Here is a 6,383-nt window from a genome sequence, read left to right on the forward strand (position 1 = left end):
GTATGCTTTGCATTAGTGATCGCCAAACGTGTGCTGCTTACGCGAGTGATCGAAAGCCTTACATATTCCTAACTTAAGTCGCAGTGAAATTCCCCAGTAAAATAAGGTAGCTGTTCATGTTTGCGCTTGTGCGGTGGAAAATAGTATCAGCCGAGGATGCGATTATCTGTGACGAAGATGTAACTGAGCGTTTCGCTATTGCAGAATTTCCCATCGCATTGTTTGGGAAGATTTACTGCCTTTTTTCCGCGTAGGAGCAAGGAATCTAAATGACTTGAAGAAAAGAATAGCTAATTTTATTCAGCGAATATGCTGTGCACATAATTGGGGATGTTGTTTCATTAGCTTTTATGAGCAGCCTGAAACATGTTTTGTAAACATCACTTCAGTCTCTCTCAGGGGAAGTTTTGCCTGCTCATCTTTGTTATATGTATTCACATGGGTTTTGTCAGTGGATTCTTCGCGCTGTAACAGAGGCATAACCTTGAATCAAGGCCACTGGTTTATTAATGGGCGGTTGCCAGTAAAGGTAAGCTCTTAACTATACGACTGATTTCTTTTCTTTTCCAGGACCACATACTACCTTGATGAGACCTGGATAAACGCTGGCCACACTAAGGAGACCGTATGGACAGACACCAAAGTGATGCCCCGGCAAGACGCATTTCGTCAAGGCCTCTCAACAGGTCGTCTCCGTGCACCGAGTGGTAAAGGAGGACGCCTAATTGTTTTGCATGCTGGCAGTGCGGAAGGCTTTGTTGCTGGAGCCGCCCTAGTGTTTCGTGCCAAGAAGGGCGCTGGTGATTACCACACAGAAATGGATGCTCCGCGTTTTCAAAAATGATTTGTTGAACAGTTGCTGTCGAACGTCAAGCCACGCAGTGTGATTGTGAGGAATAATGCGTCGTATCACAGTGCTCAAGTTGAAAAGGTGCCAAGTTCACCATGAAGAAAAGCCGACATCCAGTGCTGGTTGATAACGAAAAGTATCCCTTTTTCGGATGACCAACTGAAGAGCGAACTTCTGCAGCTCGTTAAGCAGCATAAGCACATGTTCCTTGCTTACCATATTGAAACACTTGCCAGCGCTGCCGGTCATGAGGTTGTGCGCTTGCCTCCTTACCACTGCGAGCTCAATCCAATAGAGGTCGTGTGGAGCCAGGTCAAAGGCTATGTTGCTTCGAAGAACACGGACTTCAAGATCGATTCAGTCGAGAAGCTGCTGCTGGAAGAAATCGCTGGTGTGACCCCGCAGAACTGGTTCCGAGACTGCACTCACGTGATAAGGCTTGAGGATGAGGCATGGGAGCGGGATGGCCTTATAGACAGGCAAAGCCTCATAATTTCTTTGGGCACAGATTCCAGTACTTCTGATGAGTCGAGCAGCTCTGACATGAGCGGAATTGATGAACTGCCATGAGCATCTCCATGTGTGCTTTTTCAAAGCTTCAACAAAGGATTACACGCGTGCTTAACCAGAAACTTTGATATTGCTTTTGAGGTCCATCAGTCACTGCTATTTATTTACACTTTTATTGCATATTGACTTCATTTTAATTTAATCTGCTGATCTCTCTATGTTTCGTTGCACTTCGTTTATGTTCTAGTTACGTTACCGGGATGTGATAATAATTGTTGGGATATTGTGTGCCAAAACGACGATGTTATTATGCGACATGCCTTGCTAGAGGGTTGCACAAGTTTTGACCACCCGGTGTTGTTTATCATGCACCGAAACATATGTACACGGGCGTCTGGCATTTTTGATCCATCGAAATGCGACAGGCTCAAACCTGTGTTTTTTTGTGTCAGCGGCTGTGCACTGTACTGTCACGGCGGCTGTGATGTGATGATATATCACGGCCGTGAACATTTACATTATACGCTGCATCAGTGAGAACCACATTTCTTAGTTGAATTGAAGTGTTCAAAATTGTGTTCATTTTTCTGTGTGATCTCAAGCCAATAGTGTTTGATGCCTTGTTTCATTGCTGTCTCAATGGGACCTGAAAGTGTGATACCGCTTCTTGTAATTGTTTTGTTATTCATTTACTCATTTTCTAATGTATTCTACCGTCTCATTTTTCGTTATCAATGTGTTCCTGCTCTTACCTATTTTGATTTGTTTATTATAATGGTTCTTATGGCAAGCAATGCTAGCAACGAGTTATGGCTATCACGTTCTGTGCCACAAGTGCAAAAATGTTATGTTGACATAGACTTCCAGCAACGAGTTATATGGTTGTCATGTTCTTGTCACATGTGCAAAATGTTATCTTAACATGTAGTGCCAGCAAAAAGTTATGGCTATCACGTTCTGTGCCACAAGTGCAAAATGTTATGTTAATAATAATTGATGGCGTTTAACGTCCCAAAACCACGATATGATTATGAGAGAGGTCGTAGTGGAGGGCTCCGGAAATTTCTTTAACGTGCACCTAAATCTAAATACACGGGCCTGGAGAATTTTCGCGTATGGCTGTAATGCAATAAAAGATATGAACTGTTTTTATGGTTTCTTTATTTTTTTCTACCAATAACAATGGGTATTATGGACAATACATGTTACATACTCCATGCACAGGGATGGAAAAAAACATCGACGTGCCATCACACTACATGAAGGTGCTTGACCAGCGAAGCTCGATAAAAGAATCTGTATCAGTCTCTATTCAATTATTCGTGAGCTCTCTTAAAATCTTCCAATTCAGCGACATCATGGTACTTGGGTATTTTATCTGCGGTGTGTGCTTGGCGACATTCGTCATCTTGCATAGCTTGCATAGCTATTATATTGTCACGGGTTCATGACGTTGACGAAGGCAGCAGTCGGCCGGTAAACGGAAAGTCAGATTACAGCAATACACACTGGCACTGATAGCGGCGAGTACAGCATCGGCCGTGGAAAAGCTGATCATTGTTGGGACGCGCCGTCTTTTATACATCATGCATCGAACTTTCCAGCCTTATCACTGGTGGTCACGCAAACTTTGAAATAAGCTTGACTTTCGCGTCTTGCGCGCAATCTTAACAAAACGATCTACTACAATTGTAGTACTGAGGCGCAGTCTGCGCCTATCATTGCTGACAGTCTTTGTGGGCGTAAACCGAATACAGCAAAACTGAAACAAGACACGCGCGTGGCAGGATCGGGCCGCAACCGGCCTTCCATTTCGCCTGTACCAGGGCTTAATACTGTACACGTTAACATTCGATCATGTGTGGCGCGTACCCGTATTTCCTGGGCTGCCACACTTTTTGTTGATTGAACACGGAACCTAAGCTTCACTGTTATAAAGGCTGAATAATGCTGGGAAAACCTTCTGAACAGCGGAAAATTTTCTGTGTACCAGTATATAAACAGCACAGTAATTAGCTGCATGCATTCACACTCATCAAAGTTTAACTCTGACGTTCCCATTTTGCATGCATACGTTTCGCTAAACACACTAGCGCTGCGAGCTAGCGAACACCGCAACTGGAACTGAAGTCGGCTGCAAGCTGCCGGACTACTTGCGTAGTAACACAAATGTGCGGAGGCCCCGCCTCCGTAGCCTTCGCTCCAACGTCAAGAAAAGCTGTCGCCGAGTATACCAAGTTCAACCTAGCTACACGAGTATAGGCATGTCCGAGTTTAAACCTCGACATAGCCAAGTTCAACCTAGCTACAACCAAGAGGCGCAATCAATTAGCCAGCTTAGCTGTCTCTTGAGCTTTGCGCGGCCTAGTGCAAGCTTTCGCCGTTTTTCATCCCCTTTCATTTCCAATAATATATCATTTCTTTAATTCAATTAGTAATGATATTGTTACGGGGAGAATATATATAGAATGGATATATTTACAGGGTAAGGCGCACAACGCTGCAGCAATCGTTCAGGGGAGCGCGTGCGCACCAGAAAAACCACCCGTCGTCGTCGTCATCGTCCAAGCACCGACCACAGGATCGCCGCTCGTGACATTACCCGCCGGCGGCAGAAGCACCGTCCCGGTGCAATTAGCGCCCGGGCCGAGAGTGGTACGGTTTAAGACGCGAGACATGGACTATGTCACTCGCGATTCTTGCAGAGGCCGACGTAGGATTTAGCGGAGCGATTTCATAGGTCACATTAGTGACTTTGCGTACGACGCGGTAAGGGCCAGCATAACGGGAGAGAAGTTTTTCGCATAGGCCAACGCGACGTGACGGGAACCACAGCAAGACGAGCGATCCTGGAGGGAAGTTCACCTCCTGGTGTCGGCGGTCATAGAGACATTTTTGTTTGACCTGTGAAGCCGACAAGCGATCGCGGGCAACCTGACGGGCGATGTCAGCACGGGCAAGAGCATCACGAGCATAGGCAGAGGATGTGTCTGCGTGAGCATGAAGTATGGTGTCCATAGGTAATGATGGGTCGTAGCCAAACAGTAGATAAAAAGGTGAATAGCCAGCTGTGTCGTGACGAGAAGAGTTGTAGGCGAAGGTCACAAAAGGCAAGTTAATGTCCCAGTCTCGGTGGTCCTCAGACACGTACATAGCAAGCATATCTGTGAGAGTACGGTTGAGGCGTTCAGTAAGGCCGTTTGTCTGTGGATGGTACGCAGTGGTGAACTTGTGATTGGTCTTGCAAGAACGAAGAATGTCGTCGACCACTTTAGACAGGAAGCAGCGGCCGCGGTCCGTGATTAACTGACGAGGAGCACCGTGGCGCAGGATGACGTCGTGAAGAAGGGAATCGGCTACATCAGTAGCACAGCTGGTGGGAAGCGCTCGTGTAACAGCGTACCGCGTTGCGTAGTCAGTAGCGACTGCAACCCATCTATTGCCAGTGGTTGACATGGGAAAAGGCCCTAGAAGATCGAGTCCCACCCGGAAAAATGGTTCATCAGGGATGTCGAGGGGCTGAAGGCTGCCAGCAGGCAGTAGGGCAGGAGTCTTGCGTCGCTGGCAGTGGTCACAAGCCGCAACGTACTGTCGCACAGAACGGTAGAGACCAGGCCAAAAGAAGCGCCTACGGATGCGATCATACGTGCGTGACACGCATCAACGTTGTCGGGGCACGAAGGAAGTTCTAGCCGGAGAAGGCCCGCGGAGCAGTCGATAAGGGCAGCGTGTGTGGACAGAAAGTCGATTCCCAAGATGAGGTCATGGGGGCACTGTTCTAGAACAGCAAAAAGAACAGATGTGTGGCGACCAGAAATAGAGATGCGTGCAGTGCACATGCCAAGTACGGCAGGTGTACTCCCGTCGGCTACTCGGACAGTAGGTGATGTCGCGGGCGTCAGGACTTTCTGGAGGCGGCGCCGGAGGCTCGAGCTCATTACAGAAATTTGTGCGCCGGTATCAACAAGAGCGGTAACTGCCACACCATCAACCAGAACTTCAAGAAGGTTGCATCGGGTAGAAGGGACAATCAGAGGATTTTCAGGCCGGGTCGTAAATGCAGCGTCACCTCCGGGGGCTGCACTGGCTAGTTTTCCGAGAGGCGGCCAAAGGGAGACCGAGAGCGGCGAGGTTGGGGCGAGCGGGACTGACGGCGCTGGGGCGATGGTGAGCGGCTGATCCGGTTTTCCCTAGGAGGACGTTCAGCACTTGAGGCCTCAGGACGGAACGACGGGGCATATGGTGCGTGGTCCGGGCGATTGTAAGTGTTTGGGCGATAGGACGTGGGCCAGCGGCTGCGGCAATGGCGGGCGATGTGGCCAATCCGAGAGCACGTGAAGCAGATGGGCCGGTCATCAGGTGTGCGCCAATCGGCTGGATTTCGATAACGTGGCACGTGGCCTGAAGGTCGTGTTCGGTCTTGCAGCAGCGACGACAGGGTCGACCGGGTTAGTAGCAGTATGACCGTTATCAAAGGTGGGTAAAATGCCCATATTCGCGACCTCTTGGCGAACCACGGCCTGAATTAGTGAAATCGGAGCCAGGTTGTTGCTTTGCATACCGTCATGAGGTGTAACGGGTGCCATGGCCTCGAGTTCTCGACGGACGATCCTGGTGACGTTTTCTGGAGCTTGCGCTTGCCGAAGCGTGGCTAAACCTTCGCAGGAGGACGTGGCAGCCGTATTAGGAAGTCGGTCGAAGCGGTGAGTGATACGTTGACTTTTGGCCAGCTCAAAACGACGACATTCAGCGATGACCGACTCCACCGTTGAGCAGTTCTTACACAGTAGCAGATTGAATGCGTCATCGGCTATGCCTTTCAGTACGTGGCCCACTTTGTCCACTTCAGGCATGTCCTTGTCGACCTTGTTGCACAGAGACAACACGTCCTGAATATACGAGATGTACGGCTCCGTGGACGTCTGAGCACGAATTGCGAGCTCCTGCTTGGCCGCTAGTTGTCGTGCGATAGGTCTCCCAAATAGATCGCGTAATTTCTGCTTACAGACATCCCAACTCGTCA

This window comes from Dermacentor silvarum, chromosome 8, assembly GCF_013339745.2.
Source record: "Dermacentor silvarum isolate Dsil-2018 chromosome 8, BIME_Dsil_1.4, whole genome shotgun sequence".
NCBI classification, from domain to species: domain Eukaryota; kingdom Metazoa; phylum Arthropoda; class Arachnida; order Ixodida; family Ixodidae; genus Dermacentor; species Dermacentor silvarum.